The 27,947-nt window shown below is 43.8% G+C and overlaps 2 long non-coding RNA genes across 3 annotated transcripts in view; one reads left to right on the top strand and one right to left on the bottom strand.

Annotated features, from left to right (window-relative positions):
- The window catches only part of LOC129145502 (uncharacterized), a 62,127-nt gene that overhangs the window by 32,546 nt on the left and 1,634 nt on the right, over nucleotides 1–27,947 (bottom strand). The gene's annotated exons all lie outside the window — the stretch shown is intronic.
- LOC129145501 (uncharacterized) lies at nucleotides 11,047–12,414 on the top strand. Of its 2 annotated transcripts, none has more exons than XR_008551166.1 (3): nucleotides 11,047–11,076; nucleotides 11,985–12,111; nucleotides 12,226–12,414. It is a non-coding gene; the product is annotated as an uncharacterized LOC129145501 (long non-coding RNA). The 2 variants fall into 2 exon arrangements; XR_008551165.1 differs by lacking the exon at nucleotides 11,047–11,076 and adding an exon at nucleotides 11,640–11,726.

Raw genomic sequence — 27,947 nt, 5'->3', positions numbered from 1 at the left:
CCCACCTGGGAACAGGAATGCGGAAGCCTGCCTAGAGAATTCAGACAATGAACCTTCCCCCTCCCTACAAATTTTTTCCCGCCATACAAACCCAGTCTCCCACCTGACCTCTCCTCACCCTATAAAAGCCTGCATCCCCCAGACAATGTGCGCGGCTTCACGGACCCCCACCTTGGGTCCGTGAGGTCCGCCCAGCACGCAATAAATTTTCCCTTTCTTTGAGAAATTTAGCCTGGCTCTCCTTTTCTTCACTGCTCTGAACCTTTCATCTGGTGCGCTGGCTGGGAACGGGGTTTAATCCCGCGTGGGGACCCTGCCCCGTCCCGAACCCTCCACTCTCCCTCTCGTTCATTCTCTCTCTTTCTACCTCTCCCCGTGGAACTGGAAGCCAGGAACCCCTCGGAGCTCCCTAAGGCTTAACAGCAGGCGGTAAGCGACCCAGGGCACCCCTCCCTGCCAGAGAATGGCCCTCGCTGCCTCTAATGCCATGTGAGCAGAGCAGGGACTTGCTCTAGTCCCTTATTGGGCTTCCCTGGTAACTCCAATCCATGGGGCCACTTCCATCTCAACAACTTCTTCTCATCTCCCTTGGAGGGGCCATCCTCCTCTTCCTCCTTTTGGCCCACCACCTTCTCTTCCTATGGCACTTCACCAAATAATCATAAAGAACGAAAAGACTCGGCAGGCCTGTGGACCACCAGCGCTTGACTCTTGACTCTCCCGGGTGAGTTGTTGCCTCTAGGGTCCCTCGGATCATGAGGTCACTTCATTTTTCAGTGATCACAACCCCCTCCTGATCCACAGTTTCCGTTTGGGGCTTCCTCTGAGGTGAGACGTCTCCTCAGGGGGACGACCCATCCTATTTCTTGGAGGTAAAGAGGATCGCGGGACACCGGCTTTCCCTTTCACTCTCCCACTCAACTTCCTGAGGATTGGGCCAGGACGCTGGGACGCCAGCTTTCCCCCGACCCTCTATTTGAGATCCTAAGAGGGATACTCACTATGGGATCAACGCAATCTCTCATTCCGGCAGACACACCCTTGGGGTCCCTTCTAAAGGCCCTTGGCCCTCTACATTTAAAGCCGGATGTGAGACCTAAGCGCCTCATTTTTATTGCACCACGGCCTGGCCCAAATACGAATTGGACAATGGCTCTAGGTGGCCAAAAACGGACTCTTTTGACCCCAAAATTCTAATCGACTTAGACAACTTTTGCCATAGGCAAAAAAGCGGCCCAAAATTCCCTTAGGGCCAGGCTATCTTTCTCTTGCGCTCTGCCCCTTCCCTCCCTCCTAAAAACCTGCCATACTTTCAAAGTCTCAAGACTCCTCACTCTTCACCCTCTCCAAACCCCTCTTCTGCATTCTCTAATCCTCTAAAAAAAGCATCTTGACTCTTTCACTACCTACACCCAAATATTTTGTTATCTCACCCGAGTCTATGACCTTACAAGTCATAATTTACATGTGATCTTCTCTTCCACCCTGACCTCTAATAAAAGGGAACATGTTTTTAGGTCTGCCCAAGACCATGCGGATCAGGTCCATTTGCCGGACACAACCATGCCCTCAGGCTCTGAAGCAGTTCCCCACCGGGCTGGGGTGGGAATATCAGACTGACAGACACAGCCCCCGGGGCAGGGCTCATCTAGACCATTTTATTACCTGTCCCCTAGCTGGTTTCCAACCGGCAGTGCATAAACCTATAAACTTTAATAAGCTAAGAAAAATTACCCAGTCTGCCTCAAAAAACCCTTCTGCCTTCCTTAGCCACCTGACAGAGGTGCTCCAGCACCATACTGTTACAGGGCAGCCGCGATACAAAACGGGGTGCCTGACTGTGGGTCCTCACCCGCGCGCTTAAAAGGACTTAACAATACTCCACTGCAGCACACACGAAAGGTTAATAAAAGGTTTATTCACAAGGGAAGGGGAAATGAGGAAATGTACAGCTCAGGGAGAAAAGTGGGAGACAAAGTTTTAAATGCGTCCTACCTGATCCGCCAATCCGGAATCCCAAATGGGGCTCTGAGAGCTGGCCGCGAGCCAGGAGCCATGAAGCCAGGAGGAGGGGGGCGGGAAGAGAGAGAGAAAGAGAGAGAGTGAGACTTCCTAGGCCCACGTGTCTCGTTTTTATACCAACCCCGGCTGCTTAACTCCACCCTCAGGTCCCAGCCACCCTCCCTTTGGTGGTGATGGGATTTGTCTTTCCCAATGTCCTGATGGCTTTGGTCTGGAGTGGGGGTGGAGTCCACAAAGCCTGCATGTAATTAGCTCAGGACATCCTTTCCCCCTAACAATACCAGGCTTGACCCTGACTCGCATGGAGGCGCCACAGTAGCCATTTTATATCTCAGTCAGCCCCAGACATTAAAAAACAGCTTAAGAAGGCTGAGGACGGTCCTCAAACCCCTATCTGGGATCTGCTGTATATGGCCTTTACAGTATTTAACATCTGGGAGGAACAGGACAGGGCAGAGAGGGAACTCTGTAGTCACCAGAAGGCTGAGCTTCAAGCTCAGGCCCTAGTAGCTGCCTTAAGACCGCCAGGCCCTGCTCCTCCAACGACCGCAGCGCCTGCCACCCGACAGAGGACAACAATGGGCCCCAACCGACCGCCGCTGGGAGCCTGCTTCCAGTGTGGCCTGGAGGGCCACTGGTCCAAACATTGCCCCAGCCCCCGCCCTCCGCCAGGACCATCTGGGGTCACTGAAAAAGTGACTGTCCCTCCATGCCTGGCTGTGGTGGGCCTGGTCGTGGAGGGCCAGTCCTTCCAGTCCCTGCAACTCTTGCCACCAGAGATCTTGGGTTTGGCAGCTGAGGACTAAAGAGGCCCGGACTCATCAACTCCGATAACCTTTGAGGAGCCCAGGGTAACAGTCAAGGTAGCAAGTAAGTCCGTCTCCTTTCTGGTTGACAGGGGGGCTACCTTCTCTGCCCTCCCCTCCTATTCCGGTCAAGTTTATCCTTCTCAGGCCTCAGTTATGGGTGTTGACGCCTTCCTTCTCAGCGCAGGACCACTGGTCCACTCTTTCCTAGTCCTGCCATCTTGCCCCACACCACCCCTGGGTCACGACTTCCTGACCAAACTTGGGGCGACTCTCATGGTTCCAAGACCCTAGCGCTGCTCTCACCCTCCGGCTGCTCCAGACATCTCCTAACCCTCCTCAGGACTCCCCGCCGTCTCCTTCTGTTAGGGGGAAAGGATGTCCTGAGCTAATTCCATGCAGGGTTGGTATAAAAACCAGACACGTGGGCCTTGGGGGCTCTCGCTCTCTCGCTGACCTCCTGGCTTCACGGCTCCTGGCTGGTGGCCAGCTCTCAGAGCCCCATTTGGGATTCCAGATCGGCGGATCGGGTAGGACACATTTAAAACTTTGTCTCCCACTTTTCTCCCTGAGCTGTACATTTCCTCATTTCCCCTTCCCTTGTAAATAAACCTTTTATTAACCTTTCGCGTGTGCCTGCAGTGGAGCATTGATAAGTCCTTTTAAGCGCGCGGGTGAGGACCCACAGTCAGGCACCCCGTTTTGTATCGGGGCTGCCCTATATCACTTCCACTGTCGACCCCAGGGTCTGGCATACCTCTACACTGGTTATGGCCACTCACCACCCCCTACAGAGTGGTCATGGGCAACCCAGGTCACCCAGACCAATTTCTATATATAACCTCCTGGCTTACTGTAGTCCTTTCCCAGCCATCTTGGTTAAAAGTTGCAGTACAACCTCCTTCTGTTTTACAACTGTCCCAGGGTAGTCCCCAGGAAAGTGGGAGGTTCCAGGTTCCCTGCCCCACCCAAGGGAGGGTGGAGCTGAGCAGGGAGAGAAAAAGCTGCAGAGGAGACTGAGGAAGGAAGCAGGATGGAGCCAGAAGGAGACCTGGAGGAGGCGCATGGAGCCTAGAGACACGTGAAGAAACTGCGCTTGTCTTTTGGTCGTGGACTGGGTGACACAGATGTGGTTGAGACCCGTGGGGAGGTGACAATGGCAGCTTTCATCTTGATTTTGATTTTGCTCTTTTCCTTCCGGGCTTGTCTGGTTGTTTCTGACCCTTTTCTGTGGGTCCCCACTGGAAGATGCTTTAGACTTGTGGCAGGCTTTGGGGCCTTGTTCTGGGCCAATCCCATATGGATGGACTTTTACCCACGAGTGGACGGGTAACTTTGGGTGCTTCTTTTAAAAACTAGACTCTTTGCCTTACCTGTATTGTTTCCTAGTTTTATTAAAGTTCCTTCCCATTAAAGTCTCCTATGTTTTGTGTTAATGCGGCGGATAGCAGAACCCGTTTAGAATAGGCAGGTTTGCAGGGTCTGGGCTGCCCCTCTACCTGCCCTGTAACACAACCTCAACTGCAACCTCTTAAATCAGACAAAGACTTCTCCAAAACCCCCGACCCCACAAAAAACTTGAGTAACCTGTCTTTTCATCCACTAATGATAAAGAACAACCACAACCATATGCCTGGGCACCCTGGAGGCCCCCCTTGTATCCTCCTCTACCGGCCTCCCAGGAATCCCACTTAAATGAGCCCCATCTACTTACTCGATCTAAATCTGAGCCTCAGCTGTCTCCTGCTAGTCCTGACTCCAAAGCCACTGGTTCTTATGCCCCAGGTGGTAAAACGTGTAGGTTGCCAGGAACAGATAGAGGCTCTCTAGCTCCCCTTAAAAAGACTCGGGGACCAGTATATTAAAATCCAAACGGGACTCTCTGAGGTAAATAAAGGTTATTTACCGACCAGCCCTACTACACCACGGACTTGCTCAGCTGAAAAATCCCGTACACCTTCCTGCTCCAGTAAGCCCTAGGCTATGATTAATCTCAGTCCCACAGTGAACACGCCTAGAATCCAGTGTCACCTTGGGATTCTTAACAGTATCAGCCCAGCTAGAATTTCCCCTTTAAAAAATCCACCCACCCCACCTCCTCCCCTAACACAAACCCTACAGGGTGACCTTAGCCAAATTACACCTTAAATTTGTGTTTTTTTCATCATTGTTTACATGGTGTTAAATTTCCTTATAACACTAAGGTTTTGCTAAGTTTAGTAAATGCAAGTAAGGTGAGATATGTGTGTTTAAAAAATGTATTGAAGATGGGTATTCTGACGGTCCTTAAAATAATTTAAAGTAGGATGGGTAAAATGAAATGGTATTAGAAAGAAAGCAAAAGAAAGTGTTGAAGGTCTGAGAGAGATTTTGGTGAGAAATCGTGTGTACTCAGGTGTCTCCCCCTCCTCCAACACATTCATGGGCTTGCTCATCTTGTTAGGGGGAAGTGATGTCCTGAGTTAATCCCATACAGGATAAACTTTGTGGACTCCACCCCCACTCCAGACTAAAGCCATCAAGACTCTGGGAAAGACAAATCCCATCACCACCAAGGGAGGGTGGCTGGGACCTGAGGGTGGAGTTGGGTAGCCAGGTTGGATATAAAAAACCAAACACGTGGGCCTTGGGCTCTCTGGCTCGCGATCGCTCGCCTCCTGGCTTCACCGCTCCTGGCTGGCAGCCAGCTCTCAGAGCGCCATTTTGGGATTCCTGATCGGCGGATCGGGTAGGACTCATTTAAAACTTTGTCTCCCACTTTTCTCCCAGAGCTGTACATTTCCTCATTTCCCCTTCCCTTTGTAAATAAACCTTTTATTAACCTTTCACGTGTGCCTGCAGTAGAGCATTGATAAGTCCTTTTAAGCGCGCGGGTGAGGACCCACAGTCAGGCACCCCGTTTTGTATCGGGGTTGCTCTACAACAATCTGACCAGCAAAACCCCTCTGACTGACTCTTCATCAGCCGAAGCTGGGGCCAGGATTACCAGACTTGGACCAGCTCTCCCTTACTGACAAGGATCCTGCCCCTAGTAGGCCCGGTAATAATGATCATGCTTTTCTTTGTTTCTACACCCTGTTTTCTCCGCTTTATCCAGGCAAAGATCTCTGAGATGAGCCTTAGCTCTCCCAGACCCGGAAAAGCCATTCCTGTTATTGACAGATGAGCAACAGGGCCCCTGTGGACAAGCAGTATGTATGTCAGCGCTTGGGCCCAACTCGGGTACACACCACTGCGCCCCTGGTCCAGGTTCCACTCAGCCTACAAAGTAGAGGCCCTCTGACTCTACCCCCTGTTTCTAATCCCATCTCTTAAAGCCACTTCCGTTCTTCTGTCTATGCCTGGCAATTCCAAATCAACCCAGCCAATATTAATGATACTTTTTTTTTGGCTCCTTGCCTCCTAAAATTCACACAGGCTCATATTCAGTAAATGTCTCTATACCACCTTTAACCAACTCCTCCTCCACCCATATTCTCGTGTGCCTGCAGAAGGCCTTCATAACCAGGCCTGAGCCCCACCCTTGGTCTTCGCCCCTTTTCCTATCAACAAAAGGCTGGAATGAAAGGTCCATGCAGGGCCCAGGAATGAGGAAGCCCACATAGAAAAAGACAAGATGACCCTGACACCAGGACCACTGACACCACCAAGCCTAAACTGAAGCCATAAACAGGAGAAAACAACTCGGCTCCACCCAAAACAACTTTGTTCCGCCTAAACCGTTTGCCTCCTGCCAACCCAGTTTTCCTGCCTGATCTCTCCTCACCCTATAAAAGGGACATCTCTCTTCACAACGGGCGCGGCTTCACGGACCCCCACCTTGGGTCCGCGAGGTCCGCCTGGGGCGCAATAAATTTTCCCTTCCTTTGAGAAATTTAGCCTGGCTCTCCTTTTCTTTACCCTGCCAAACCTTTCACAAATAAGCATGGCTGATGGCAGCTACCTTCTTTTCCATCATCGAATGCCTGCCGCGTGGCTAACGAGGACACCAGCACCTCCATCTACCCATCTCCTCAGAGAGTGGATGCTCTGGGGAAGTTACTCCCAGCTGCGGCCATCTTGCCAATCCTCAAAAAGTCAGGAGGGAAGGAACAAGAGAAGAGGAAGAGAGAGAAGCTGTATGTGATGAGAGGTTAAAGGCCACCAATTATTGCTTTCAGAGTCAGTCAGTGACACAGGAGACACAGGCTATGTCAGCTAGAAAGCTGCTGAATGATTTTGCAGATTGGCTTGTGACCAGGAGGCAGTGCAAGCTTCTCCCCCACTCCCATCACCTAGGGCACAACTTGTAAATAATTACTCCAGCCTCTCCTCCTCCTGGCTTGGAACCCAGTTCTGCCCTTTTTCTTTATGCTTTGTTTTGTTTTGTTAGTGCTGCACCTCCCCCTGCAGTGACCTTCAGGGCTAATGGCTGTTGCCATGGTCCCTGAGGTCCGGGCGTGGGCAAGGAACCATAAGCGCAGGGGGAGAACAGCAAATTCCCTAAGATGCAGAGAAGCCGAATGTCTGCCAAGAGATAACAACTACCAGAAGCCGCCACAAAGACTTAAAAGGGATGCTGACCACACAGAACCTTATCTCGCTTTCTCAAGGCCCACAAACTTTATTCTGCTACAACTGTCTTTCTAAAATCTTTCCTTTCTCTGGTCATTGATTGCTGATTATAAAACATATGTAATCTAATAACTAGGCTAATTCAAATGAAACATTACTAAACTGTGTAATAATAGAATTGTTAGTTTTATGATTTCTCTGATTGTGTCCTTGGCTTTGTTATCTTTGATCTTATGAAAAGTATATTCACCCATGCTAATTAATAAATAAGTTAGTGGTAGTGAGTAGTTATTAAAACAAAAAAGTAATTACATAGAACAAAAGAAAGAATTAATAGCCTGTCTACTCAGAAGTGTAGCTAAGTCCAGATGTAACTTCAGACATAGATCACTGCCCTGTCAATGATAAGCTAAACCTATGAGCCAGCTGGTTTAGTTCACTGATAACCGATCCTATGCCTTTAGAAAAACATATATATACTGACCACTGACTCAAATAAAGTTGCACTCAGATTTATACTCTCTCTTGAAGTGTGTCTGTCATTTCTTTCACCGAATCCCTGACCACCCTGTGCAGTCTCTCAACCCTGAGACGGCCTTATCGCTCACTGCTGTGCTGGTCCGCGGCAGTTAGTTTTCAACATTGTGTAAGTCTCAGACATACAGCTTCACACCTCCACATCTGTATAAACCACACTGCACCTGCCACCAAAGGTCTAATTTTCCATCCACCACCATCTAGCCAACCCCCTCCACCTGTGCTCTTCCCCTCTGGTAGCCATTGTGCTATTGTCAAAATCTAAGGGTTTGATTTTGTTTTGTTTTGTTTCTTTATAGTCCACTTGTACTATGTGTATGAAATCATACAGTATTTGTCTTTCTCCTGATTTATTTCACTTAGTACAATCCCTCTCAAGTTCCATCTGTGTCCTTGCAAATGGCAAGGTTTCATCGTTTTTTTAATAACTGAGGAGTATCTATTGTGTATAGATATCAGATTTTCTTTATCCAGCTATCCATCACTGTGCACTTAAGTTGTTTCCACATCTTGGCTATTGTAAATAATGCTGCTATGAACATAGGGGTACATATATCAAGATTAGTATTTTTATATTTTTCATGTAAGTACACAGAAGTGTAATTGCTGAGTCATGTGATATTCTACCTGCTGTTCAACATCAACCTTGTGAGGTGATGTTTTTGTGGACTCATTTTCAACACCAAGGGACAGAAAAGCAAATGCAGATGAATGGGGCTGTCCATCTTTTTTTTTCTTAATGAATATTTATTTATTTATGCATACAAGAAGAGGGGTACCAGCCAGAGGTGCAGGAGGTGAGAGGATTCACCAGAGAGGGTAAGGAACAGAACAGGCAGACTGACTGAAATATACTGCTGAGGGTGTAACAGGGTGGTCCCCAGGAAGGGGGGAGGTTCCAGGTTTCCTGCCCCACCCAAGGGAGGGTGGAGCTGAGCAGGGAGAGAAGAAGCTGCAGAGGAGACTCAGGAAGGAAGCAGGATGGAGCCAGAAGGAGACCTTGGAGGAGGCACATGGAGCCTAGAAACGTGAAGAAACTGCACTTGTCTTTTGGTCGAGGATGGGGTGACACAGATGTGGGTGAGACCCGTGGGGAGGTGACAATGGCAGCTTTTATCTTGATGTTGATTTTGCTCTTTAACTTCCGGGCTTGTCTGGTTGTTTCTGACCCTTTTCTGTGGGTCCCCACTGGAAGATGCTTGAGACTTGTGGCAGGCTTTGGGGCCTTGCTCTGGGCCAACCCCTTTTGGATGGAGTTTTACCCCCGAGGGGGCGGGTTACTTTGGGTGCTTGATTTAGAAACTAGATTCTTTGCCTTTCCTGTATTGTTTCCTAATTGTATTAAAGATCCTTCCCATTAAAGTCTCATGTTTTGTGTTAATGCGGTGGATGGCAGAACCCTGTATAGAATAGGCAGGTTTGCAGGGTTTGGGCTGCCCCTCTCCCTGCCCTATAACAAGGGGAGCAGTGGGCAAGACTGGAGAGGTCTGCTGCGCCATGTGGGTAGCTCTCTGGCAGGCCGGGGATCGAACTCATGCTGCAGAGGCTGTGGATAGCCTCACAGTGCTGTTCTTAAGCCCTTGCACCACTAGGGAGGCCCGGAACTGTCAGTCTTAATACTACCTTGCTTAAAGATGATGTTGTTTTCCCATGCAAGAGGAGATGGTATTGTCCAAAGAGCAGGAGTTCAACTAGAATATAATTTTCATCCGTGTGGATGGCTGGACCTTGTTCGCTTTCTTAGTCAGGAAGAAACAGATATTTTGTTTAAAGCAGTTACATAAACAATAAAGCTACAAAGCCTCCTCCTTATGAATCTTTTCTCATTTTATTTGTTTGCATTGTGTGTTCCTCATACCGGGTGCTAAATTGAGGAAAAACAGATTTATTTTTAAATAAACAATGTTCCCAGGTGTAATCTAGCTGCATCATGAGATGAGGAATTCTAAATCTCTCTCTTAAAAATAATAAAATCTGTCAGGTTTAAAATCCATCAAAGCAAAATACAAGCTATATTTATAAAACCTAATACAAATTACTAAAGTCTTAATTTCTGAGTAATTTCACCACAAGGTGAAGATGTTCAAAATCCCGTGAGAAAACACTCTTGTCAAAAATAAACAAAGATGGAAAATAAGAATAAAAGCTTCTCATATTGTTGCTAACCCCCTGGAGGGCTGATTAATTAGAACAGGGGTAACTCCTCCCTGCTCCCGCAGCCAAGTGAAACCAAGCAGCTTCATTTCAAACCCACACACCTCACCAGCTTATCATCTCTCATCTCAAGATCCACTTTTCTCCTACACTCTCCCCATATTTTCCCTCTCTACACATTTTCTTCTCATCCCTTTCCTCCTTTTCTCCACTTTTCTCTTCCCTCTCTGGGCCCCCCATTCTCTACCTCTCTTGTTTCCTGATCTTTTTCTTATGCGTCCAATCCTTTGCCACTCAAAGACAATATAAAGGCTATAAAACTCAGTCCAAGATAAAGGGTTATGTGTTTTGAGAACACTTATTTTTAATTTTAAAGGTGGGTGCTTTTTCACTCTAGCATAAAAGCTTACTTTTTGTGTGTATGAGTATACCTGCATGCATGTGTGTTTTTGTCTACCATGATCATGGTGATTCCCCCGGGAATTAGTGGATCTTGAAAGAGCAAAGGGTATCTGGCTATAGGCCTACATAATTTTGGATACACACTCTCAAATCAGTTTGAACTCAATTATCTCCTGGATGCACAGGTAACTGTAGGTATAGTGGTGACTTTCTGCCCCTGCCTGTAGAATGTATGATGAATGCTCCAGGGTCAAAACCAAGAAAAGCCTATCACCCCATCCTAAAAGAGGGGCTGGTGACTTCTTACCAGGCTATTAAAACCAGTCCTGTCCATTTTTTACATAAAGCAATTCCCAAGAGACCAAGATGCTGGACAGAAAAAATGTGTCAATTAATGGACTAGTGGATAAAGAAAATGGGAGATATCTCTACCTACCTAGATATCTATATACCTATAGCTATCTCTACCTATCTATCTACCTCTATATTTATATGTGTTGTTATACACTATGTAACAATGCAGTCAATGATGGAGTACAAATACAAGAGTGGCCTCTATTTACAGTCTAGGGGTGCAGTAGGCTATACCATCTAGGTTTGTGTAAGTACACTCTATAATGTTCCACAACAATGAAATCACCCAATGAAACAATTCTCAGAATGCATCCCCATCATTACATGATGCTTGGCTATAATGATGGAATATTATTCAGTCATAAAGAAGAAGGGAATCTGGCCATTTGTGACAACATGGACCTTGAGGGCATTATGCTAAATAAGTCAGACAGAGAAAGACAAATACCATAGGATATCACTTTATGTGTAGAGTTTAAACTAAAAATAAAAACTAGCTCATAGATAAAGAGAACTGAATGATGGTTGCTAGAGGCAAGGGGTGAGGGGTGGGCAAAATGGGTGAAGGTGATCAAAAGGTACTAACTTCCAGTTATAAATAAGTTCTGAAGATTTAATGTACAGCCTGCTGACTAGAGTTAATAATACTATATAGCGCTGTACATTAAAAAGTTGCTGAGAGTAAACGTATTGAAAGTTCCCATTTTGGGCCTCCCCTGGTGGCTCAGCGGTTGAGCGCTGGGCTGCAAAGCTGCCTGCAGCCTCTGCAGCGCCGGTGTGATCCCTGGCTGCCGGCAAGGGTCCCACATGGTGCGCAGACCTCTCCTGCTGCGCTTGCTGCTCCCCTCAGCAGTGTATTTCATCGGTCTGCCTGTTCTGTTCCCCACTCTGGCTCTGGTGAGTTCTTGCACACTCCCGCGCTTCTGACTGTACCCAGAGCTTATATAAATAAATAAATCAATCAAAAAAAGAAAGAAATTCCCATTTTAAGAAAAAAAGTTCTAATTATATATGATGATGGATATTAATTAGATTTATTGTGGTGATTATTTCATAATATATACAAATCAAATCATTATGTTGTATACCTAAAACTTGTATAATGTTATATGTGTTAACCAAAGCTAACAATTCAGTGGCTACTCTTCTCCCCAGTCTCATTAGGGGCATGAGCCAAGTGCCAGCACTCAGCTGATCAGGTCCTAAGAAGAAACTAAGCCTGAGAAAAATGCTGCCTCACTGAAAAAAAAGCACTTGGAAGCTGCTGTGTCTGGGCAAATGGGTAACTTCAAGGAATAACAAGTCTGAGATTTGTGACATTGCTAGAACTCCCAGTTCCCAAAAGATAAACTAAATAGGTTTGACAAATTTTAACAACGCTTTTTGTTTTTGTCAGTCCATAGGTAACATCACACAGATCCATGAACTGGACCCTTACCCGGATTGTCTTTGTAGAAATTCTTAAAATGTTTTATGTAACCTCTTTGCAAATTGTATATAATCCTCATTGAGAAGCTCAAGATCTTTCCCACAGATCTCTGGCGGCTGTTCCAGACTCAAGCCTCAGTCTTTGATTCTTTAATAAACTCACTTTTTTTTAACTTAACTTTATTTAAGTTGACATGTCAATTATATCAATGTTTCAATAGCATTTCCCCTCCTTTGCTCTTCCATTCTTCAGGAGAACATGGATTCCAGAGGCAGAGACTTCCCTTTGTTCTCCCCAGAGCCCAGAACATGTGTGGTGAGGACTGGGTAACCAAACACTGGTTGTTACACCTTATAGCCTATTGGTCTGAGGAAGGCAGTTACAGCGGTGGGAGCTCAGCCTGGTGGAAGGTCTGTCTTCCACAGAACATATCCTTGCTCCTTCATTCCACTCACGGTCAGATCACCAGATCACACCAGGCAGTAGACAATCAAGATGGAGCATGCAGGCAGTATTTGGAATATTACAAAAAATTCCTTGAACACATTCCTAACCCAGAAATGTTGACTGAGTCCCTGGCCAAGGATCTTTGTCCCAAGCTGTTGGTGGTACTATTCCTGTTCTGTCAAGCTATTGGACATAAAGGTGGGCCATTTCCATGGTTGAAAATATTTGGGAGGCATTCTCACCAGCACAGAGGGGACAGGGAGGTGAGATGGGGAAAGTCCCAGGAAGAGACCATATTCAGGCAACCAGAATGTTTCAGGCTTTGTTCTTCTCCTTCTCAAGAAAAGTCAAGCCCTCTTCCCTCCTCAATCCTTGCTGAGCTAGAAGGTGGTTGGGAGGCTGGGGAGAAGAGGTATTGTAGTTCCCAACAGCAGTCTGCACATATTCTCTGGGTTCATAAGAAAAAACAAAGTAGAGCTGAGGCGTGAATGTTGCCTAACACCCTGACACACGAGCAAGCAGAGGAAGTCGGTGATGTGCTCTGGTGTTGAACAACTGAATGGGAAGGGTGGGAGGCTGGCAGTGCAGCTGTACCATCTGCTTATTTCTATGGTGTAAATGCTCCCAACTTCAGGCTACCACAGTGACATCTGGACAGTGATTTAGGAGTAAGTGTACAGGCAGCTCACCAAGCAGATATGACAAATGAGAAATGGCAAATACGGTAAAATGAAAAGTGATGTTCTGAGTAGTTTTACCTTTGTTTGCAGTATAACTTATTTAAATGTGTGTATAAAAATTTTAACTTTTAAATGGCTGTATTTATCCACCAGTTTGCAAAATCCTGAAAATTGAACATTCTGTTCTTACAGACTAGTGAGAGTAGCTCCCACACCACCTCAAGAAAGTCACTGCCTCTCATCTAGTTAGATGGGAAAGGCTGGTGCTCAGATCCAGCGGGATTTTAAAAGCCATAGTAATAGTAGAAGGGGGGCCTCCCTGGTGGTACAAGGGGTTAAGGACAGCACTATGAAGCTATCTGCAGCCTCTGCAGTGGGAGTTAGATCCCCGACCACAGAGTTACCCACATGGCACAGCAGACCTCTCCTGACTCACCACTGCTCCCCTCAGCAGTGTGTTTCAGTCAATCTGCCTGTTCTGTTCCCCACTCTGTCTCTGGTGAATCCTTTCATCCCCTGAACCTCTGGCCTGTACCCCAGTTCTTGTATGCATAAATAAATAAATCTTTTAAAAAAATAGTAGAAGGGAAGGAGTTCTCCTTAGTATTGACATTTGTGCATAAAGATTGCACTTCTCCAACCAGGTAGCTTCTCAGTGCCTATAAGACACTCGGCTGCATCTACCACCAACTCCTCCTTCCTCAGTCAACATTTTCATCCAAGCCCTCCACACTGAGCCTCACTTATTTCCAGTAACTTCTACTTTGCCATGTTACCATGTCAACAATCTAAAGATTAGCTACATGAATATCTTACTGAATGGGAAAAGGAAGCATTAGCTTCCATTCAATATCCATTCAGGATATTTACAAAAACCTCAGCAAACTAGGAATAAAACAAAATTTCCCTGATCTAATAAAAGGCATCTATGGGAAAACGTACAGCTAATGTCATATTTAATAATGAGAGAGTAAATTGTTGGAAGATTAGAAACAAGGGAAAGATGCCCTCTTCTACCACCCCTATTCAACAGTTTGCTAAAACACCTAGCCAGTATAATAATGCAATAAAAAGAAATAAAGGACATATAGATGGGAAGGGAAGGAACAAGAATATCTTTATTTATAGATAATAAAATTGTCTATGTCGCCAACTTCAAGGACTCTACAAAAAGGTCTTGAAACTAATAAGAGAATTAGCAAGGTGGCAGAGTACAAAAGAATGTACAGAAGTCAACCTGATTCCTTTATATTAGCAATGATTAACTGAAATCAGCATTGTAAAAAATACCATCCACAATAATACTCAAAAAAAGTAAAGAACTTAAGTATACACCTAACAAAATATATGCATAATTAGTTTGCTAAAAACTATAAAAGATAGGCGAAAGAAACCAAAGAAGATCTAAATAAAAAGACGACATGCGGGGCCTCCCCGGTGGCGCAGCGGTTGAGCGCTGGGTTACGAAGCTGCCCGCGGCCTCTGCAGCGCCGGTTCGATCCCCGGCTGCTCCCCGGCCACCGGAGGAGGGTCCCACATGGTGCGCAGACCTCTCCTGCCGCCCGCTGCTCCCCTCAGCAGTGTACTTCGGTCCTTCTGCCTGCTCTGCTCCCCGCTCTGGCTCTGGTGGATTCTCTCACCCTCCCGCGCTTCTGACTGTACCCAGTGCATGTGTAAACAGAACAAACAAACAAAACAAATAAATAAAGAAATAAACATGCCTCTATAAAAATAAATAAATAAATAAATAAATAAATAAATAAAAAGACGACATGCAACGTTCATGGATTGGAACACTCGACATTGTTAAGATGTCAAGTCTCTGCAAATGAAGAGTCAATGCAAAACCAATCAAACTTTCAGCAGGAGTCTTTTTAAATAAAAGCAAGCTGATTCAAAATTTTATACGAAAAATCAAAGGAATCAAAATATTTTTTATTTTTTATGTGTGTTTGGATATGTATAGTTTTTTTATTTTTTTTTATTTTTTTTTTTTATAGAGGCATGTTTTATTTATTTATTTTGTTTGTTTGCTTGTTTTTGTTTATACATGCACTGGGTACAGTCAGAAGCGCGGGAGGGTGAGAGAATTCACCAGAGCCAGAGCGGGGAGCAGAGCAGGCAGAAGGACCGAAGCACACTGCTGAGAGGAGCAGCGGGCGGCAGGAGAGGTCTGCGCGCCATGTGGGATCCTCCGCCGGTGGCCGGGGAGCAGCCGGGGATCGAACCGGCGCCGCAGAGGCCGCGGGCAGCTTCGCAACCCAGCGCTCAACCGCTGCGCCACCGGGGAGGCCCATGTATAGTTTTTTTAAATTTTTAATTGAGGTAATATTTGGACACCCCCATCAGGTGTTGCCACCATAGTGCACCCACCACCAAATCACCCACAGTCCACCACCATATTCCATTTTGCCTCCTTTACTCTTTGTTCTTACCCTTTCCCCACCCCACCCCCCCCTTGCTCTGGATGCTTCAATTCTGTAGTCAGCTTTCAAGGATTCATTTTTAAAAATTAGAAAATGAACAGAGGTCTCACACTACAAGAATTATGGTAGTAAAGGGAGTATGATATTAGCAATAGGAGAGAAACTAGATCAATGAACAGAATTGAGAGTCCACAAGTAAACCCTTATATTTAGGGCCAATTTATTTATTTATTTTTAAAATATTTATTTATTTATGCATACAAGAGCTGGGGTACAGGCCAGAGGTGCGGGGAGGTGAGAGGATTCACCAGAGACAGAGTGGGGAACAGAGCAGGCAGAAGGACCAAAGTACACTGCTGAGGGGAGCAGCAGGCAAGTCAGGAGAGGTCTGCTGCACCATAGGGCTGGCTGGGGATCGAACTCCTGCTGCAGAGGCTGCGGATAGCTTCATAGTGCTGTGCTTAACCCCTTGCACCACCAGGGAGGCCCTATTTTTGATAGAGCTGTAAAAGCAATTCAATGAAAAAAGTATGGTATTTTTCACAAATGGTGCTGGAACATTTGGACATATAAATGCATATAGATGCATATAAACATGCATGAGAAAGAGAGGCCTTCCTCTATATACCTTATGTGGCAGCTCCTGCCTCCATGGTTGGCAATGCCACTGTTGCCACCATTGCTCGCCAGTAATTGGATGAAATAAAGAGTGGCTGTACTGTGGATGCTCACAAATAAAGTACGTAAGACCCTCTTCCCCTGTGCGCTGGACTGGACAGTCAATGACGGGTAAGATTGGGGGCAGACTAAAGAAGGCACTGGCCAGCCTCATGTCTGTGACTCCTGACGACCTAAGACAGACGCAGTCCCCGAGGGGCTTCATCATAATAAACTTTGGCGTTCAGATCAAACAAGGCCTACAAGCCTATAAGCCCAATCTAGGCAATAAGCCTGCAGTAAAAAACCCCTTCTTTGCTTGAAAACAAGGCTGCTGAGAGCGTTGCCTACAAACAAGCCTGATGGAATTACCTACAAAGCAGTTTAACCATTAACCAGTTAATCATTGTTTCTGAATAAGTAGTAACTTAGCAACTTGTCCATAATTAATTTTCTTACCTGACTTTTTCTATATATGTAAAAATCAGTTTCAGGAAATGTAACCACATATGCTTAGCAACTTGTAAACTATTAGCTAGAAAATTGTATTCTATGCCTAGGTAACAAAAAACATTGTTATGCTGGGAAAATAGATTTTGTGTGACCTAATGCCTTTTGAAAATGTATAAATATGCGTAATGATTTGAGCAAATTACACTCAGATTTTCACTCTCCCTTGAGTGTGTCTGTGTGTCATTCTTTCTTGTCCCCCGCCCTAATTCCTTCGACCACCTTTTGCTCGTTCTCACTCAACCCTGAGACTGTCTCGATCTCCCGCCACCGCTGAGCTGGTCTGTGGCAACCTTACATGCAAAGCCAGTTGAAGGAGATAACAGACCTAAATGTAAAATCTAAATTAATAAAATTCAAAGGGGGTGTGGGGGAGTTGCTTGCTCTTCTGTTCTTAAAGAATTGTTTTTAACTTCAAAACCCCATAATTGGGGCCTTCCTTGTGGCTCAAGGGTTTACGTCTCAGCATATCAAGCTATGGGCAGCCACTGCAGCATGAGTTCGATCCCCAGCCAGGGAGCTACCCACATGGCGCAGCAGACCTCTCCTGTCTCGCCCGCTGCTCCCCTCACCAGTGTATTTCAGTAGATCTGCCTGTTCTGCTCTCCACACTCTCTCTGGTGAATCCTCTTACCCCCTGCACCTCTGGCCTGTACCCCAGCTCTTGTATGCATGAATAAATAAAATAAATCTTTTCAACAAAGGTCTTGCCACTGGACCGCTCACTCAGGTGAAAGTTGAACCTGGCATGGGCATGGCAGCAGGGCTCTGGGGATAACTGGCGCTGAACCCACGTTCCCAGATTTTATCCTCCCAAGTCACTACTTGCTCTGCAGAGTGAACATGAACCAATATAACTGCACTATTATGTCCTTACTAAACAAGTGTTATGTAAAAACCTGAGGTGTGTCTGACCTTGTTTCTCTTCCGTGGTTGTTTCCTCCTTTGACACAGTTTCTCACTCTAATTTAGAACCCAAGGCTGAAATAAAAAAAACAAATCCCTGTTTGGACAGGAAAGTGGAAGAATTTGTTCTCATACAGTTTGTTCTCCTGACCACTGAAATACTCAGCCTAACTTCTTGGTTTTTATTCACTATTGTCAGTAAATATTTATTAAGTAATCATTCCAGGATTACTAACAAGTAAAAATAGATAAACGCTAAGCAACCAAAAGAAAAACACAAAGCCAGAGTCCCCAGCCCTCAAGGGTCCTTCAAGAAAAACAGTAAATATAAGCCATACAGTAGAAAAAATGAAAAAATAGAAAAGCATTAAGGGGAAAAGTCAGGTAATTCTCTTTCTCCTCTCTTTCTCAATGTCTTACTATATGTAACATCTTATTTTCAGCCCACATTTGACTTTGGATAAATAAAACGACAGGAATGAAGCACGGTAACGGTGAACTGCCATTGCACTGAGACGTCTTCCTATTAGAAGGATGTACTTTCAATGATTTATCCTTTATTTTTTTTTAAATTTTATTTATTTTATACAAGAAGTGGGGTACAGGTCAGAAGTGCAGGAGGGTGAGAGAATTCACCAGAGCCAGAGTGGGGAGCAGAACAGGCAGACTGACGAAATACACTGCTGAGGGGAGCAGCGGGAGAGGTCTGCCATGCCATGTGGGGTTCTCCCTGGACGGCGGGGAATCAAACTGGCGCTGCAGAGGCTGCGGGCAGCTTCACAGCAAGGCGCTCGACCGCTGCACCACCAGGGAGGCCCCGGTTTATCCTCTATTAGAGATGAATCAGCCACATATCCTGCCCAGGATGACCAGGGGTTGATTTTAGGATGACTTCATGGAATAGAGCAAAGTTAACAGGAGTCCATTAAGTCTGAACCCAGGGTTTGGTTTTCACTGGAATTGTACTTTCAACCAATATGAGATGGAAATGAAGGCTGAATACTTACCGATGAAAACTGCATGCTGAAGTGGGTACACAAAAAATGGATTTTACATGTAAACACTTTGTTCAAGTAGCCTCAATTTTCTAGCTCTCTGAAAAGGAAAGAATTTGTTTCGAGACATTCGAGCTCAGTATCTAAGGACTCTGTCAAGCCCACATTCTTTCTCTTTGGAACAGAGAGATCCTCTCTTTCAATAGTTAAGTCCCAGCCATTTGCTGAAGGTGACTGAGTGCTCAGAAAGTCCAGGAGAATAAATTTCAGAGAAAGAGAAAATGTCTCTGCTAAAAGTCCAGTTTATAAGCCACCCAAGTTATCACCCATACAGTCAAAAAGCTAAGCAGAGTCAATGCTGAACCGTCCAGAATTGAACAACATACATGTGTTTCTTTAAAGAGATTTCTTCTATTAAAGAGCCTGAAAATTGCCTCTCAAACTGAGTTCTTGAAACCACAGTGTTGAAAGACACTGGTTGAGAATCTGGAACCTAGTGTTCATTGAGGTTATAATGGCCCATGTTTACTCTGCAGAGCAAGCGGTGACGCCCTAGAAGAAGGAGCAAATCCGGGAACCTTAACTCAATGCCAGTTACACCCGGAGCCCTTTGCCTCATCCAGCCTACCTGAACAGGCCGAACTTTAACCCTAGTTAGGGGTCCAATGGCAAGAAGGGGTTTTTGGGATAGATTTTAAGGAGGATGGACAACCTTTCCTTTTGTGAGATATATGCTGCAGATGAGGTAATTACAGGGTTTTGAGGTGGGGAAAGACTCCCCAGATGTAGAAGGTAGACTAGGGAGCCTTAGAGTGACTCCAGATTGTCAGTTTCATTCAAGCCTAATCAGAACTCCCATTTCAAGTTCTGCAGTCTCATTTCTTTCTAATTGATGACCAAACTTTCATATGATAAAACTGGACAATTCAACCAATATGATTCTGCAACCTGCACAATTTAATTTTACATTTGCATTTTCAATGATATCATCCCCATGGTTATAAGAAAGAAAAGGGTTTTTTTAGGGCTGGTATGAAAGTTCTTTGATTCTCAGACCAATCTAAGAGTTGGAATAGGGCCTGAGATTTTAATCTTATTTCTGTAAGCACTCTATATACAGAGAAATAAGCATCCTACACCACAGTCCTTGCAGTGATTACCATTGCCATAAAGGTCAAGTGCAGCAGTCACTTAGAGCGCCAAAGTACATGTTTCAGTTGCTATTTCATTACAATCAACCACATATAATTTGATTGTGATGTCTTTTTGCATGTCATGCATTTCCCATCAGTAAAGAGCTCAAACAAAACCAACCTTCAAAACTAGTCTTTGAGAGTTTTTCCCCTAGGACTACTCCGGGTATCATTTTCCACTTCAGAGTACAGTCAAGAGGCAGATGCCGGGCCTCCCCTGTGGCGCAGCGGTTGAGCACTGGGTTGCGAAGCTGCCCACAACCTCTGCAGCGCCGGTTCGATCCCCGGCTGCTCCCCGGCCACCGGAGGAGGGTCCTACATGGCGCGCAGACCTCTCCTGCCGCCCGCTGCTCCCCTCAGCAGTGTACTTCCGTCCTTCTGCCTGCTCTGCTCCCCGCTCTGGCTCTGGTGAATTCTCTCACCCTCCAGCGCTTCTGACTGTACCCAGTTCTTGTATACATAAATAAAAAAATAAATCTTTAAAAAAAAAAAAAAGAGGCAGATGCCACACAGTAATTCAAAGCATCATATAAAGAATGTTAATGTGGTAAAGCAATGTTTTCTACTGAAAAGGGTAAAAGAAATGCATGGTGTTGAAACAGGGTTAACTTAAATGGTTAAGTTGCTCTCAGATCCTATAGCACAAAAGAAAAAATTCTTATTTAACTTTCTCTTTGAGGCTTGTGTTCACAGACACAGATGACACAGCCTCAGCAAGCAGAAACAACTAACTTTGAGCTGAGTTCTAAGGTCATCTAGAGCCAGGAGACTGCAAGTGCAGACAAGAGGGGCTACTCAGAAGTAAATGCTCACCAACAGAAATTCAAAACTTCATTTATCTGGGGGAAAAAAAACCTCTTCATTTTCCATGTATGAATTTCCATGTGACTAGTCAAGGAACTTTAGTCAAGTCCAGATTACTTTACCCCAACCTACTTCTTTTTTTAATAAATTCTAGATTAATTTTATTTATTTATTTATTTGATGCATATAAGAGCTGGGATGTAGGCCAGAGGTGCAGGATGTGTAAGTGTGTCTGTGTGTGTGGTGTATATGCACACGCATGTGTGTGTGTGTGGGCGGGGGGATTCACCAGAGACAGAGTGAGGAGCAGAACAGGAGTATTGACTGAAATACACTGCCATGTGGGTCAGCAACCTGACTGGGGATCGAACTCATGCTGCAGTGGCTATGGATAGCTTCATAGTGCTGAGACTTAACCCCTTGCACCATCAGGGAGGCCCACCCCAACCTACTTCTTGACAATAATATTTAACTCCTTTGTTCTCAACACTACTCCCCTAAATCAATAATAAACCTCTTCCCTTTCCTAGACAGAAAGGCAGATTTGAATCCTCCCTGCCTCTTATCCAATTTGCAATAAATCCTTTCTTTTCTTAAAATCTGTTGCCATGGCATCTGCCACTATGCACAGCAAGCCGATTGCTATTTAACGGTGTAAGAGAGGTGGGAATCAACAACAGACTATGGTTATCACTTTTAGGACTGAGGAAAAGGTAAACAAGAGAAATTTTGAAAACTAAAGAAGGGCAACACCAGGCTAAGATTTGGATCTAGAAGGGGATGGCTCAGTTGGTGGAGAAGCATGTCACCCACCACTGGGATGAAGAAACTGTTGGAGGACACTCACTCCCTGAAGCCCTGGTGGCAATCCACTGCCCAGGGATGCTGCTGGGGCCACTGCATGCTGGTCCAATTACTGTCATGTGGAGGGGAAAAAAAAAAAAAAAAGAAGATAAGATTCTTTTCCTGCTCTAGCCCTGAGTATGCCTTCAGCACACTCTCAGCTCCCCACTGACTGAACCTAATATCCACCCCTATGGCTGAGGGGGAAATAGAGTTTGTTTGCACAGTACAACTCCAGGATCATAAAACAAGGCAAAGAAAGGTCAAGTGAAGCCACAGGGAGTAAATTAGTAACTAGAACATCTGAATACGGAAAGTAGGAGCAAATATGGAGAGAGGTAAACAATAACAAGTTATATACACTTGGAAGGCAGAGTCACTTGCAGTGGATGTTAAGACTCCTATGGAAGGTGAGTAAAAGGAATCAGAATGACCTTTTCTATAGGAAAGAGAAAATTAGGGATGTTTAGTCTTTTATTAAATGAGCTTATTTTGGTGGGGGAAGTGGAGAAATAGAATTACATTTTAGACATATCTCATTTGTCTATGACACACAGGTCAAGGATTAAATGGACAGATAGATTGCCAGATAAGTCTTGAGTGTGGCTGAAGATAAAAATAAGCATCATCAGCATCCAAATGTTATTTAAGGTTATAGTAATACTACAGAGAAATTCTAGACAGATGAAAAGATCAAGAAATGTGCTCTGAGAAGTTCCAACTCTTAGAAATAAGAGGACTGAGAAGGCAGCTTTTTTTAATGTATAAATAAAAATAAAATAAATCTTACAGCATAAGAAAGGAAAAGGTGATCTTTAATGTTCTTTCTATCTACCTAACAATTTATTCAATATTCTTTCTATTTATCTAACAATTTAACTTTTTTACTTTGGTTAGTAATAGTTAATTTTTTTTTAGTTTTGAAACCATCCTTAATAACTTTATTTTTTTTTTAATAGAGGCATGTTTTATTTATTTATTTGTTTGTTTGTTTGTTGTTTATACATGCACTGGGTACAGTCAGAAGCGCGGGAGGGTGAGAGAATTCACCAGAGCCAGAGCGGGGAGCAGAGCAGGCAGAAGGACAGAGGTACACTGCTGAGGGGAGCAGCGGGCGGCAGGAGAGGTCTGCGGGCCTTGTGGGACCCTCCTCTGGTGGCCGGGGAGCAGCCGGGGATCGAGCCGGAGCCGCAGAGGCCGCGGGCAGCTTCGCAACCCAGCGCTCAACCACTGCGCCACCGGGGAGGCCCCCTTAATAACTTTAAAAAAGAAACATTTCGATGTTAAAGATAATCCAATCCAGTGAAATATTTGTGTGTGAATTAAAATTTGCATTTACCAAACAAAAATATTACATCTTAAAATTTGCACTCTGTTTCACTGTTTTAATTATTTTTAATTGCTTTAATTTTTAACTGTGGAAAATCTACTACGTTAACCATATTTTTAAGTGTATAGTTCATCAGTATTGTATATTCACATTGCTATGGAATACATCTCCCTAACTTTTTCATCTTGCAAATCTGAAAACCAATATTCATTAAACAACTCCCCATTTCTCCCTCCCTCCAATCCCTGGCAACTACCATTCTACTTCTATTTCTATGAATTTAAGTGGGATCATATAGTCTTTGTCTTCCTGTGATAATGTACTCAAGTTTCATCCATGTTGTAGCACATTTCCCTCCTTTTTAAGGCTGAAGAATATTTGATTGTATGTTTATATCACGTTTTGTTTTTTCATCCATCAGTGGCCATTTGGATTGCTCCCACCCCTTGGCTATTGTAAATAATAATGCCTGAGTTTATAAATATCTGAGATCCTGCTTTTCATTCATTAGCATTATAAAGGAAGGCAAAACTTTATCTTTGATTTTCAGCAAAAATAGAGATTAACATAAGAAAAACCAAACACTAAACATGGGCAGATATAAACCTAAAAAAAAAAAAAAAAAAGAAGCTCAAAGCAGCAGCTTAGAACTGTAACTTAAATACCATATTTAACAAAGACCAACAGAGAAATGACAGGACAAAGGAAAGTGATTTTAGGTTTTCAAGGACAGCAAGCAATAGGAAGGCAAAGGATAAAAAAAATTACTTAGAGGTGAAGGCAATTAAAAAGTAGCAAAAGTAGCAAAGTTAGAAAATGCATTCTTTGAGAGGAAATTAATGGAGTAAGGTTTGGTGCCAGATTCTCCTGGCACCATCTCTGACTGATAAGAGTCTAGAGTCTCCAGGAAAAGAATTTTTTTATCTTGCCTTTAGGAAGGAAAAAGGTGGTGTTTTTGCTTTTTTTTTTTTTATTTGTTACTTTTTTTTTTTTTTTTTTAATAGAGGCATGCTTTATTTATTTGTTTGCTGGTTTGTTTGTTTGTTTTGTTTTTATACATGCACTGGGTACAGTCAGAAGCGCGGGAGGGTGAGAGAATTCACCAGAGCCAGAGCGGGGAGCAGAGCAGGCAGAAGGACCGAAGTACACTGCTGAGGGGAGCAGCGGGCGGCAGGAGGGGTCTGCGCGCCATGTGGGACCCTCCTCCGGTGGCCGGAGAGCAGCCAGGGATCGAACCGGCGCCACAGAGGCCGCGGGCAGCTTCGCAACCCAGCGCTCAACCGCTGCGCCACCGGGGAGGCCCTATTTGTTACTTTTTAATTTCCTTCAAATGAAAATTATTTTTATAACAAAGAGGCATATTTTGGGGTGACATTCTAGTTTCCTTCAGTTCCCCATTTGCAACTTTACCTTCAGAAAGTTTCACATATTAAAGGCTGAGTTGATAGCTGTGAAGAGATTTGGGTGAGAAGTTGTGAGATAATCAAGCAGCAAAGGGGGAGAAAAGCCTACGCCAGAACAAGCAGAAAAGGACAAATCTAAGCACATCGTCCACCAATTACTGAATGAGTCTCTTCCTCTTGGGAATAAGCCAGATCAGTTAAACAGTCATGTCTCATTTCAGAAGGCAGTGTTGCAAGTGGGCTTCCATTAAATTAGGCCTCTTTATGGTGTAAGTAACTAGGTATTTAGTAAGACATATCCCTACAGAAACAAAAGAAAAACAAAGGTTAGTGGTTGAAGCAAATTATCAGATTTTGAGACAAATTATCCAAAAGGGCAGCCAATTGAGATTTCTAGATATTGGGTTTACAGTGTCTTTTGATGGTGAAGCTTTTATTTGATATTTCATTTTCTTCATTTGGAAACTTTAACCATGAGACAGTATCATATAACAAAACTGACTAGTTTATAGTAGAACAATGGGATCCAAATTGTGTTTACAGAGGCTGGAACAAGTTAAGGTTATCACTCAGATCATGCTATTCCATTTGTCTGTGTAGGGATGCTTTTATGCTAGTACCAATCTATTTTGATTGCTGTAGCTCTGTAGTATGTTTTGAAATCAGAAAATACAAGATCTCTAATTTTGTTGTTTTTTTTTTTTTTTTAAATTACTTAGGCACTTTGGGATCATTTGGTATTCCACATGAATTCTGGGATAAATTTTCCTAATTCTGCAAAAATATCAGAATGATTTTGATGGAGATTGCATTGACTCTGTACATCACTTTGTGTGGTACTGACATTTTAATAATATCAACTCGTCTAGTCCTTGAACACAGGATGTCTTTCCTTTAATTTGTGTCTTTGATTTGTCTTCTAGCAATGTTTTGTATTTTTCATTGTACATGTTTTTTAAATTTCAAACACAAAAATTTCAAGTAGTCACTCAGAATAAAATAACTTAGTTTCACCACTTAAACTTTATAATCATTGAGGTATTGTTGCTTCCCCCCACTGTGAACAGCTGCCTGAATCTGATGTCCCACATTCTAGTCACCTACAAAGGATCCAGTAATAAAGCATTTTGTGCCAGGCCTCTCACTAGCTGTTAGGTAGTAATGTAGGGTGACTGCCTATGGGTCAGTCACCCAGTCCGATGCCATCCCCAATGGCCAGAGGGACGCATGAGCTATCCTCAAGATGAAGCCTCTGCAAACACTTGCCTTTCTCCCATTTTTCTTTATTTATTTGTCCCTTTCCCAGCTCTTACGACTTCTTTGCCATCTGGCTTCTCTCTTTTCTCCCCCTTTCTCTTTCCATTTTTCCCTCTCTATGACAGCCTCTGTATATACAGAGATACGAAACTCCACTGTCCTCTCTATAAAAATAATAAATTCTTTCTTTTATGACATGCAGCTTCTCATGCTTAACCAAAAGCAGATACGAGAGTTGGCTAACTTCATTCACCATCTTTCAGACAATTCCAAGTTGGTTTTTAGCCTTTAGTTACCCAATTATTAAATTATGATTTCACATCGAATCCTTTACCATGATTTCTCGCCAGATAGTAGATGTCCTGTGACAGGTACAATAGGGAGAGGAGACCAGCGTGTCACGTGATAAAGAGCCCCCTCTTACCAGTCCCATTCACACAGCAGGCCCATAGCACTGCCCTGGTCAGTACCGACTGTGCTCTAGCCTTCTTTCTATTTTTTTTCTGAAAAGACCATCAAATGTTACAAGAAAGCTCAGATGAATTGTTTTTAAAAACATAATTTCATCTTCTAACATTAACTTCAAGTTTTACGTACTCCTCCCACATACATAAGGATTTTTTTTTTATCTTCCTACAATTATAACCAGGGACACATTGCCCTGCTACTCCCAGCTTAGTCATCCAAGAAAAGTTGAAGTTGTGGCAGCAGGAAGGAGCCAAATGCTTCTCTAATATTTTGTGCAAACTTTCACCACACCCACTATGTGAACACAACAGGACACAAATATTAATAAATAAGACATGGTCAAAACATTAGGGGTTCACAAGAGAGAGAGAGGGAGGGAAGGAGGGAGAGAGAGAGAGAGAGAGAGAGAGAGAGAGAACAATGTACTCTTGTTCTTCCAAAGGGCTGTTGCCAATTTTTCATCATTTCTTCCAATCTGTCCAAGCAGCAAGGCAGAGACTCAACTAGTCAACAGTCCTCTGAAAACCCCAAAATTCCTTCCTTCCTGTCACTCAGGAGATAATTCTAAGAACTTCGAGGTTATCCCCAACCCTGACAGCTGTCTGAAAACATTTTTCCGGATATTGGCATCTCCACTCTCTGCTCAGAAAAATGCACCCTTTAGCCTAACTCTCCCTTTTCCACATTCTGGTCTCTCCTTAGAATGCCTCCCATAACCGGCTCCTTTCCATCTTTCCCATGGGAATGCTTGCTAGCCTTTGGGAAAATTCCCAATCTTTTCCCTCTGGAATGGGGCTCAGTCCAAGGAGTATCTACTTCAGTTCAGGTCAGAGGCTAAAACTCAGCGACACACAAGAGGTAGACATGACAAATGGTGTTCTTCCAACTTTGTTTGCATAATAAATATATGGGAACGTTCTTTACTTTTACAAAGAAATATGAGCTACCTTGTTCCTCCTTGAAACACAAGGCCCTTAGTGAACTTTTTTAATTGTCAGTTGTCAACCATTTGTATCAATTTTGACAGCAATAGGAATATATTAGAATAGTATTCATTTTCCTCCTAATTCTAAGAAAAACAATCGTGCAAGAATGGGGTGAAAATGACAATTGATAAAATGGCAGTAAATAATGGGGACCATCTGAATAAATAGGGACTACATTCACTCTAAAAAGATTACTACAGTTACTACAGATCTTCTGGCATAGTAGAAATCATGTTTTTTGAATGGTGACAGCTAATTCAATAGAATTTTAAATGCTGCAAAGGCTAAAGCAAACAAATTTTCAGGGTGTAGGTAGAGGCCAGCACTCAGCCTCTGGTACTATACATTCCAACAGTCACTTATCTAATTATATTTGCTTAATTTACAATAGATAATTGTAAAATTACACTTGTATAAAAATGGTGATAGTTATATCTATATATGTTCTATCTATATAATTATGCCTTTTATAGAGATAAGTAATCTGTTTCTGTATTCCTTCTCCATGTTTACGGTATATATGTGTTTTCTAACTTCACAACATCATTAATAGTATCATAAAGTCACACTCCTCTTTCTTTCCTACACAAGGAGTGAATCACAACACTTCTAAAACCAAAGTTTAGAATCAAAATACTTTCGAGATTAAATTATAGTAGTCCTACGTAGCTTTCTAGAGTGGCTAGAATTATCATCAGTAATCTTTCTTCCAAGTCCTTGTTCAGAGGAGAGCTGAGCAAATATGATTAGCATGTTGCACACACGTACACACAAATATAAGTAT

Source organism: Talpa occidentalis, unplaced genomic scaffold (genome assembly GCF_014898055.3).
Source record: "Talpa occidentalis isolate TD23 unplaced genomic scaffold, MPIMG_talOcc4v2.1 talOcc4.12, whole genome shotgun sequence".
In the NCBI taxonomy this organism is placed as follows: Eukaryota; Metazoa; Chordata; class Mammalia; order Eulipotyphla; family Talpidae; genus Talpa; species Talpa occidentalis.
The sequence above is the reverse complement of the archived record's forward strand: the minus strand, read 5'-3'. Positions and strand labels throughout refer to the sequence as shown.